The sequence below is a fragment of the Dreissena polymorpha genome, chromosome 6 (genome assembly GCF_020536995.1).
Source record: "Dreissena polymorpha isolate Duluth1 chromosome 6, UMN_Dpol_1.0, whole genome shotgun sequence".
NCBI lineage: Eukaryota > Metazoa > Mollusca > Bivalvia > Myida > Dreissenidae > Dreissena > Dreissena polymorpha.
This window is the reverse complement of record NC_068360.1, coordinates 86,709,245-86,719,728: the sequence shown is the minus strand read 5'-3', so window position 1 is coordinate 86,719,728 and position 10,484 is coordinate 86,709,245. Positions and strand designations below refer to the sequence as shown.

The 10,484-nt window shown below is 35.3% G+C and overlaps 2 protein-coding genes and 1 long non-coding RNA gene across 3 annotated transcripts in view; 1 reads left to right on the top strand and 2 right to left on the bottom strand.

Annotated features, from left to right (window-relative positions):
* Positions 1-10,484, bottom strand: part of LOC127836643 (uncharacterized) — a 318,189-nt gene that overhangs the window by 220,166 nt on the left and 87,539 nt on the right. The gene's annotated exons all lie outside the window — the stretch shown is intronic.
* The window catches only part of LOC127835872 (uncharacterized), a 385,246-nt gene that overhangs the window by 304,486 nt on the left and 70,276 nt on the right, over positions 1-10,484 (bottom strand). The window lies entirely within an intron of this gene.
* Positions 4,714-7,441, top strand: LOC127836646 (uncharacterized). Its single transcript, XR_008028852.1, has 3 exons — positions 4,714-6,068; positions 6,491-6,624; positions 7,183-7,441. It is a non-coding gene; the product is annotated as an uncharacterized LOC127836646 (long non-coding RNA).

The window sequence follows — 10,484 nt, the reverse complement described above, 5'->3', positions numbered from 1 at the left end:
GCGAAAACCGGGCTAAATGCAAAGTGACGTCCCAGAATAGCTTGTGATGTTCGCAAAGTCTAATCTGGGACGGCACTTTGCTTTTCTAGAATTTTTCGTTAACATGAAGTAACTTCTAAATGAAAATTAAGTTTCAGCTGGATTTTCAATCCTTGACAAATCTAATCTTGGACAACACTTTACGCACACGACTTTTTCCCAGAGCGATGCTCTTTTATGTCTGCTGTTGTATTACTTGTCAAAGGTCTACGTGATGCCTGTTTCGCGCTCAACAAACGTTTTTACGCATCTAAGGGGATATGGATGTTCGGATATGTATTATGAGCCAGATTGTTTGAAAAATGAACATACAGAAGAATGGATTGGTCGCGATAAAAAGCCTGCATTCGCAAATGTTTTTACAATTTAGAAATAGCACGTATTGATGTAGGTCAAAAGAGTATTAACGATTTAGTTATAATAACTCGAAATGTTTCAATTACACGAGTAAATCTATAGTTTCACGATTTATTACTTTCGTATCGAGCGTAGATAACGACAATTCGTGCAAAGCGCTTTCGAACAGAAACAAATCATGTATCTCTTTAAAATGAAGTATTTTTCAGTGAAGTTAACTTACATTTCTTCCATTAGAACATATTCCATTTAAAAATGCTATTAATGCCTATTTGAATCTTTCGAATGCCTACTAGAAGCCTTCTTTTTTATCCCCACCTACTAATCCTGTGTATTAAATAACTGTGTATTGGGGCCACGCTGTTGTCGAAGTGTTGCGACGCTTATCATCGGTAATCACAACACATATGCGGAGGGAGCAGTGCAGTAAACTTTAAGTCACCTTAAAGAACAGATCATTTGACAACATAAGATAATGGTGGATAAATACATTCGGCGTTATACCACATTGAGGGAACCAAGCATTTCTTTAAATAAACATTCACGCTATTGTAGGCGGTAAGGGCTTTCTCAGGATCAAAGGATCGTTGTCGGCTCGGGTACTACTTAAAAGTACCCGGTTACCCTTACGTATACTACTATGTACCCCGGGTACGGAAAATACGTTTAAAGGCATCCGACCATACCCCGGAGTACTTTTAAGTAGTACCTGAGCCGACAATGGCCAATAGAGCCTTTTTGAGCCTGTCATGTACTGTAGTTATTCCCATCTCTCTCTATACGACACATGATTCCCATCCGTTAATGTTGGCATATGAGCAATCAGTGGCCCGCGAGTTAATATGCGACTTTGTAATCAACTATCCTTGTCAGAACGAGCGCCACGTACGAATCCTTCTTTTAACCACTAAAGGACGGGTATGAAATGCATATTAAGTGTAGAAAATGATTTTCCCACATGTTAGGGTACGTTTACAACTTCGGTACCCCTCTACAACCGCCCATGTGTGTAGGGAGCTGTAGCCCCCTAAAGCCTATCGTACCTTTATAAATCTACACATGTGTGTAGGAATGTGTAAACCTATAAACCATATAATATGTGTGTAGAAAACTGAGCACTGAGCAATTGACATGACGCCTTACCTCTCAATCTATCCCTTTGAGTAGGAAGGTGAACCCGTCTAAATAATACCCCTCTTATTCCTCCGATGTGTGTAGGCATAATATGAGTCATGTTCTGAGAAAACTGGGCATAATGCATGTGTGTAAAGTGTCGTCCCAGATTAGCCTGTGCAGTCCGCACAGGCTAATCTGGGACGACACTTTCCGCGTTTATGACATTTTTCGTTGAAACGAAGTCTCTTCTTAGCAAAAATCCAATTTAGGCGGAAAGTGTCGTCCCTGATTAGGCTGTGCGGATTTCACAGGCTAATCTGGGACGACACTTTACGCACACGAATTATGCCCAGTTTTCTTAGAACGCGACTTATATGTATATCTCTTAATCTGCCCATGTGTGTAGAAAGATGCATCCCCTCTAGATCCATTTATAGGATTGCCGAATATGTTTTAAACGCATACTGATTATAATACAAATTTGAACTCCGTATCTGTGTTATTGGCTATTGTTATTTTATTGTCTATCTCGAGTAAAGCACTTAATGTCCGTAAGAACTTATTATGTTGATAACATGAATTGTATAAATAGAAACGCTAGTTAAAGACGTTCAACGTTCAAACCACATAGATAACATATCATTTGTTATTCTGCGAAATGACAACATATATTACAAATTATGGTGTTTAATGGCAACAATTCCCATTAGATTAGTGTAGATTACTTTATTTCTTTAATTTTATTTTTATTTTGTACCGGAACTCTTTTGTTCTGATGTAAACATTTTTCAATTTAAAGCATTTAATGAAAAACTTCAAAACATGCCAAAATCTTTAAAAGGTCCCTTTAAGATAGTATGTGGCTTAATACATTTTGAGTGGACTGAGCGTAGATTGCTTCTTACACCTGTAACTTATTATTGGCACTCACCAATTGTCGTTATAGTTATGCTATTAACCCATTTATTCCTAGCGTCTAGAAAAAAAGCCTTGGCAAACAGCGTAGACCCAGATGAGACGCCGCATCAGGATCAAAGGATCGTTGTCGGCTCGGGTACTACTTAAAAGTACCCGGTTACCCTTACGTATACTACTATGTACCCCGGGTACGGAAAATACGTTTAAAGGCATCCGACCATACCCCGGAGTACTTTTAAGTAGTACCTGAGCCGACAATGGCCAATAGAGCCTTTTTGAGCCTGTCATGTACTGTAGTTATTCCCATCTCTCTCTATACGACACATGATTCCCATCCGTTAATGTTGGCATATGAGCAATCAGTGGCCCGCGAGTTAATATGCGACTTTGTAATCAACTATTCTTGTCAGAACGAGCGCCACGTACGAATCCTTCTTTTAACCACTAAAGGACGGGTATGAAATGCATATTAAGTGTAGAAAATGATTTTCCCACATTTTAGGGTACGTTTACAACTTCGGTACCCCTCTACAACCGCCCATGTGTGTAGGGAGCTGTAGCCCCCTAAAGCCTATCGTACCTTTATAAATCTACACATGTGTGTAGGAATGTGTAAACCTATAAACCATATAATATGTGTGTAGAAAACTGAGCACTGAGCAATTGACATGACGCCTTACCTCTCAATCTATCCCTTTGAGTAGGAAGGTGAACCCGTCTAAATAATACCCCTCTTATTCCTCCGATGTGTGTAGGCATAATATGAGTCATGTTCTGAGAAAACTGGGCATAATGCATGTGTGTAAAGTGTCGTCCCAGATTAGCCTGTGCAGTCCGCACAGGCTAATCTGGGACGACACTTTCCGCGTTTATGACATTTTTCGTTGAAACGAAGTCTCTTCTTAGCAAAAATCCAATTTAGGCGGAAAGTGTCGTCCCTGATTAGGCTGTGCGGATTTCACAGGCTAATCTGGGACGACACTTTACGCACACGAATTATGCCCAGTTTTCTTAGAACGCGACTTATATGTATATCTCTTAATCTGCCCATGTGTGTAGAAAGATGCATCCCCTCTAGATCCATTTATAGGATTGCCGAATATGTTTTAAACGCATACTGATTATAATACAAATTTGAACTCCGTATCTGTGTTATTGGCTATTGTTATTTTATTGTCTATCTCGAGTAAAGCACTTAATGTCCGTAAGAACTTATTATGTTGATAACATGAATTGTATAAATAGAAACGCTAGTTAAAGACGTTCAACGTTCAAACCACATAGATAACATATCATTTGTTATTCTGCGAAATGACAACATATATTACAAATTATGGTGTTTAATGGCAACAATTCCCATTAGATTAGTGTAGATTACTTTATTTCTTTAATTTTATTTTTATTTTGTACCGGAACTCTTTTGTTCTGATGTAAACATTTTTCAATTTAAAGCATTTAATGAAAAACTTCAAAACATGCCAAAATCTTTAAAAGGTCCCTTTAAGATAGTATGTGGCTTAATACATTTTGAGTGTACTGAACGTAGATTGCTTCTTACACCTGTAACTTATTATTGGCACTCACCAATTGTCGTTATAGTTATGCTATTAACCCATTTATGCCTAGCGTCTAGAAAAAAAGCCTTGGCAAACAGCGTAGACCCAGATGAGACGCCGCATGATGCGGCGTCTCATCAGGGTCTGCGCTGTTTCTGTAAAAAATATTCGAAATATAGAAATAAGTTTACTAGAAATCCTTAATTTTGGAAATAAATTGAACCAATTTAGAAGGATGGGAGAGTCCACTAGGCATAACTGGGTTAAACTTTTAAAACATTCTGGGAGCCGTTTCATCAACGATTTACGACTAGTTGTAAATTACGATTTACATAAATTACGATGTTTCAATGAAATCGCGTTTCATCAAGCAAATCGTAAATTAAAATTACATAAATTTCATACATAAATATACGACTGGGTAAGGGCACCCGTAAATTAACGTAATGGCGGTCGTTTTTGTCATCCAAGATGGCAGGAGACGAACAATTACCAATGCCAAGGCTTTTAAGGGAGAGATTGTTCTCGAAAACCTAAGAGATGAGAACATTGCTTCGATATATCGTCTAAGTAAGGGCGGAATAGAGCGATTGTTGGTTTTGATCGGGGAAGACATAGCACCAACTTGCCGGCGAGCTCATCCCTTTCATTCCGTCGCTTAGGTATGTAAATAAGGCGAAGAAATCATTGATTTAAACAAGTATAATTATAAAATTGTATTTATTTTCAAATAGCAAATAAGTAGCATTTAACCCAAAAACTTGAGAGTAGTTGCCCTTTGTTTACTTAGCATTTGACAACTCGGATTTTGCAAAATGGTTGAAGAATAAGTTATTGTTGTATCTTTTCTTAATAAAAGCATTCGATGATTACCGTTATTAGTTTAAGCATTTATTGTTTTGTTTCTTTACAAATGACTTTATGTTAAACTCATTCTATTTTGTGTCGACGTATACTTATCGATGACTTTAAGTGCAGACTGATTTACCCCACCCGCTAATGTTGAACTTGTAGTTGTTCTACTTCCAAATGTTATGATTGAACAATACTTTACCTCGAAATTGTTGATTATAACATCGTGATCATGAAAATGAATATGACATCATGATGTTGTTTGTGTTTGCTATTTTTAAACAAGTTATTGTATTGGTTAGTTAAGTAGATGCTGAGAAATGGTACCTTATGTATTTAATGATTGTAGAAAAATCACCTTAATTGTTTCTATATTGTTCTCATTTGATTACAATGTTGTTCGATTGGTCATTGTCAGCTCGGATACTACTTACCTGTACCCCGGGTACTCTTTAAGTATACTTACATGTAGAGCTAACCCTGTTACAGTTAATATACTTTAATATAGCCGGAAATTTAATGCTAAATGGGTTGTTGTAGGCTTAATTTTTTTAATTATGTTCACATTAATGTCATTTTTTTTCTCAAATAGTCTTTATATCATCGAAATTTATACTCAAAAAGCATATTGATGCAGTTTTTTCAAAAGGTAAGTTTAATTTAGATAAACAATATGGCTTTACATTTATCTGTAGTGCACTGTACCACACCGAATTTTGGGCAATAATACAACTCGGGTACAGTCTAATAAGGACCGGGTACGTTTAAGTATATTAACCTTACCCGAGGTACATGCAAGTATGCTTAATGATACCAGGGGTACATGTAAGTAGTACCCAAGCTGTGAATAACCAATCGAGCGTGAGTAAAGTAGATTGTACTTTATGTCTTTAATAATTGCAGAACAATTACCTTATTTATTTCTATATGGTTTCCATTTGATTACAATTTATTTATTTGTCAAATTCAATTCTGCAGTGCTATAAATATGCACCCCCCATCCAAAAAATTTATTTCGTGCATATTGATGGGGCTTTTTTATTTATTTACTCCTTTTCTGCATTCCTCCCTTTTGTGTTGGTAGTGTGAACATGAAATGATGAGCACTTTCATGTTAATGAATAACTTTTATTTTTTTATAGATTTTGGCATATTGCATATTGCCAAGGGAGATGCTTACTGAGGATTCCATGCCATTAATATGCAGGCTGTTGCTGATGCCAGCATGAGGTAAATGTAAATACAGTATTATGATTCATTACCTTATCATTAAATTTGGTATAAAGCAGATAAATACCATAAAATGTTGAAATAAGCGTAATGCTTATCATCTTTGACATCTAATAATTATTAGTTACGTACATGCGCAAAAATCATTAACTACCACAATAAGCACCATTAGCACTGTGTGATCAAGCTTTTGTTCTTTTATGTGTTAGCCAATGCAGCTATCAGTATTATCTTTAAATATTGTCTTAAGTTACATTATTTCATCTAGGTAAGGTAACTAAAATATAGTGATTTGATAATACTTAAGCTAGTTTTGTGAAAATTATTGAGATGCTTTCCTACCTTAATCTAACAATATTAACTGTGGACTGCTGTTTTATCAAAGACAAAGCAACTGCCCAATAAAATATTTCAATTTACAGCAATATCTGAGCACCAATGATGAGGGTCATCTGCTGGGAGATAGTGGGTATCCGTTAAGGACTAACCTGATGACCCCTTAACCTCATCCCTCCCATGCTGCGGAACAGGCCTACAATGACCATCTATGTAGAGGGTGGGTAGTAGAAAGGGCATTTGGAGTGTTGAAATCACGAGATTGGTAACATATTATATAGGTTGTGAAATATAAGTCTTATTAGTGCGAGATCAACTTACCACACAGTATTTAAATGAAGTATTAGTGCCAATCTCTTTCTCACAGTGTCTTAAATCAAACGTAACTTTTAAAGCTTGATAATGTACAACTTTAATAATCAAATTTTAGAATTTATATGTAAATTAACTTTTATAATAACTGAGGGTTGTTTGCATGTGTAAATATGATGTTTCATAAAAAAATGTCCGTTTAAATAAACTGATGATTTATTTATTTTATTTTAAATCTTAAAAATTCATTTTGCTTATCATCAGACTCTATGTATGAAATATTGTTTACTAGTGCATTTAAATGATATTGTGCATTAATAGTGAATACAGGCACAAATAAAGTGTTTTGTAGGCTATATATTATATATAATTTATATTGAAATTAAATTAATGTCAATGGTATCAGGACAATTAAGTCACTTAGACAAATGTCTATGTTAAAGAAATACTTTTGATATTTGTTTAGATATCTGCATGCCACTGGTGGATGTTGGCCTTTCAAGTCCAATAAGTGCTGTAAAATATCAACTGTGTACATGCCCCTGCATAACCTGTGTCTGGATTCAAACGTTCCACTGATAGAGGAATTGGTTGGAAATGTGATGGAACCGGAAGTTATGAACAACACACCAGTACATCGAGCAGCATGTGATAAGAGGCAGCAGCTGATCAAACTGTTTCATAAAATGTGTTAAAAATTTATAGTTATAAATGTTATAAAGTGATAGATGGCTCGAGTCTTCTCTGAATAGGCAGAGCTACACTACTCAGCCAAATGGCGTAAAGTTGTGTCATAGCTGATTTGGAAGGATTGGTATTCCTGGTCGTCTAGACACAATAGTTACAACAGCTGATGTTTGCATGTTTTATAATTGTGTATGCATAATTTGTCTAATATTTACTTCAAGGTTATAGGTTTGTGAAAGAAAAAATGTCAATGTTCTGAGGACCAATAAAAAAAGTTATGTGTTAGGTATTACCAAGTGCTTGATTTAATATTTATTTTAAAGGGAACTTTTCCTAAATTTTGGCAGATATTCAAGTTTTTCATTAAACGCTTTTATATTGATACATGTAAACACTGGATCTAAAAAGCTCCAGTAAAAAAAGAATACAATTAAAGAAAGATAAAAAGTAACTCCTACAGGGCTCAAACCACTGACCCCTGAAGTAAAAGCCTCACACTAAGACCACTTGTCCGTCCATGTTGATACAATGAGTGATGTATTTTACACTTTATATAAGCAATCCTCATCGTGTCACAAAATATTACGACAACAACAGAACTCTACAAATTATTCAATCGTCGAGTGTTGCAGCAGAAAGTTGCAACGCTTTAAAATTTTCAAGTTTTTAAATCGTCAAAAGTTGCATTTAATGGATATTTTAGAGCATGGTAAATGTTCAGTATTACTGTTTCCTCACAAATATCATAACTACAACAAATGTTTGCGAATCTTAAACTTATTTTTTTTAATTTAGTCAATTTACCAAAACTGGAAAAGGTCCCTTGAATATTGAACAGTTATCTGAGCTCCAGAAAAGATCATATACTCAAGGTACTTTTCCCCATTAACAATTATTCAAGTGATATTTTACCCACTGACTTTCGCTCTAAAAGGTGTTCTCTGTAATGAACATTCTCAAAGCCACATTAAAACAAGGGCTGTTAGTAAAACATGCATGCCCCCCATTTGGGCTGTCAGTTGTAGTGGCAGTCATTGTGTGAATACGTTTTTTGTCACTGTGAACTTGACCTTTGACTTAGTGACCTGAAAATCAATAGGAGTCATCTGCCAGACATGATCAATCAGCCTACGAAGTTTTATAATCCTAGCTGTTGGCATTCTTGAGTTACCATCCGGAAACCATTTTACTATTTTGAGTCACCGTGACCTTGACATTTGACCTAGTGACCTGAAAATCAATAGGGGTCATCTGCAAGTCATGATCAATGTACCTATGAAGTTTCATGATCCTAGGCGTAAGCATTCTTAATTCATCATCTGGAAATCCTTTTACTGTTTCAACTCACTGTGACCTTGACCTTTGACTTAGTGACCTGACAATCAATAGGGATCATCTGCCAGTCATGATTAATCTACCCATGAAGTTTCATGATCCTATGTCCTAAGATTTCTTGAGTTATCTATCATCCGGAAACCATCTGGTGAACAGACCGACCAAGCAAAACAATATACCCCCTCTTCTTTGAAGTGGGGCATAAAAAGTGGGCTTGTAAATGTAACGGTACTTTATAATAATAAGTGTGCTGTCTATAAATATGGATATTATTGTCATAAAAAAATAGAAGTTTTCCAATATATTAGATTGTTTCCGAATGTATTTACTAAACTTTACCCCTTTATGAGTCTCTGTTCAATTATTTAGTCATCTACCGTTAAAATGTTGTTTACCTGTGCATTTTTTTTGTATTTTTATTGAAATGTTTATGATAATAATGTTTATGGTATTTGATAACAGTTGCTATTACACTAGTTTTCAATGAATAAAACACAAAGAACATTCACAAATATTTATTATTAATCAGGAAGTAAAATATATTAACTGGGCATGGTATTATAATTCATATGACAATTTATATCTTACATGATAGTATGTGTAATAATAAGTTTCATGGACTCACTGAACACCATCAAATGTAAAATTAATTAAAAGTTCCAGAAACAATTGAGCAATTTAGAATTTCATTTTTTTTAAAGAGAAACCAGTTCCTCATGATTATTGCTTATGTCCCTCTGAATGGCATATCTTCCCCTTGACGCCATCGACATCTCCTCCCGAGTTTTATTACGCTGTTGCTTCATTCTTCACATGTTGCTGCGAGCAGATAAATTTACTAGTTTATACATTTAACAGAACTAAATATTAAATACACAACATATGACACTATGTTCATAATAAGTAAGCATGCCTACATGACCTGGTTTTGTTTCTGAAAGTTGGTTTTTGTATTGCAAAATTAACCTAGCTTTCTGAACTTAAACTCAACATTTGTGTGTGACACTAATGCTCTACATTCCAATTTCTTTTTTAAGTACATGGATGTCGAAAGAATTAAATAAAAAATACCTTGACACACAAGTTCATACCCTGGTAAATAGGTTACCGGTAATAAAGTTAAATGAAAATATGCAGCAATACTTTATCCCCATAAAACAGAAAACAATGAAAAACAAGAGCACCGCATAACAGGTGTGAACGCTCGGCTACGGGTGCATTTTTTAACGAATAAAAGCTTGTCAGAATTATTTTAAGGTCCTTCACCTTTGACCTAGTGACCCAAATATGGGTGAGGCGTGTAGAACTCGTCAAGGTGGAGCTGCATATGAAGTTTCAAAGTTATAGGTGGAAGCACTTTGATTTTATGGCTAAAGTTCAATACATTGACAAAATGTTAAGGACTGAGCATGACACGGACGACACAACACGCTGGCTATGACAATACCTTGGATTTTCTCCGAAAACAGCCCAGCTTTAAATTGAAAACATAAATTGTTACATTTTCATTGTAGGAAATAATTAGCAGTCAGCTTGACTATAATCTATAGAAAAAATAAATAATTACTAGTTGTTGCTTCTGCCTTCAGTTTTATGTTTTAATGTAGCTGAGTGACACAACTTCTGTTTGAGTTTTGTCAACCGTGTTCTCTGTCCATTCAATTTTGGTCCTTCAGCCAGTAATAACATTTTCTTTTCTGGAAAAACAAAGAAATGAAAACTGCATTTGTGATCTTTACATGTAAC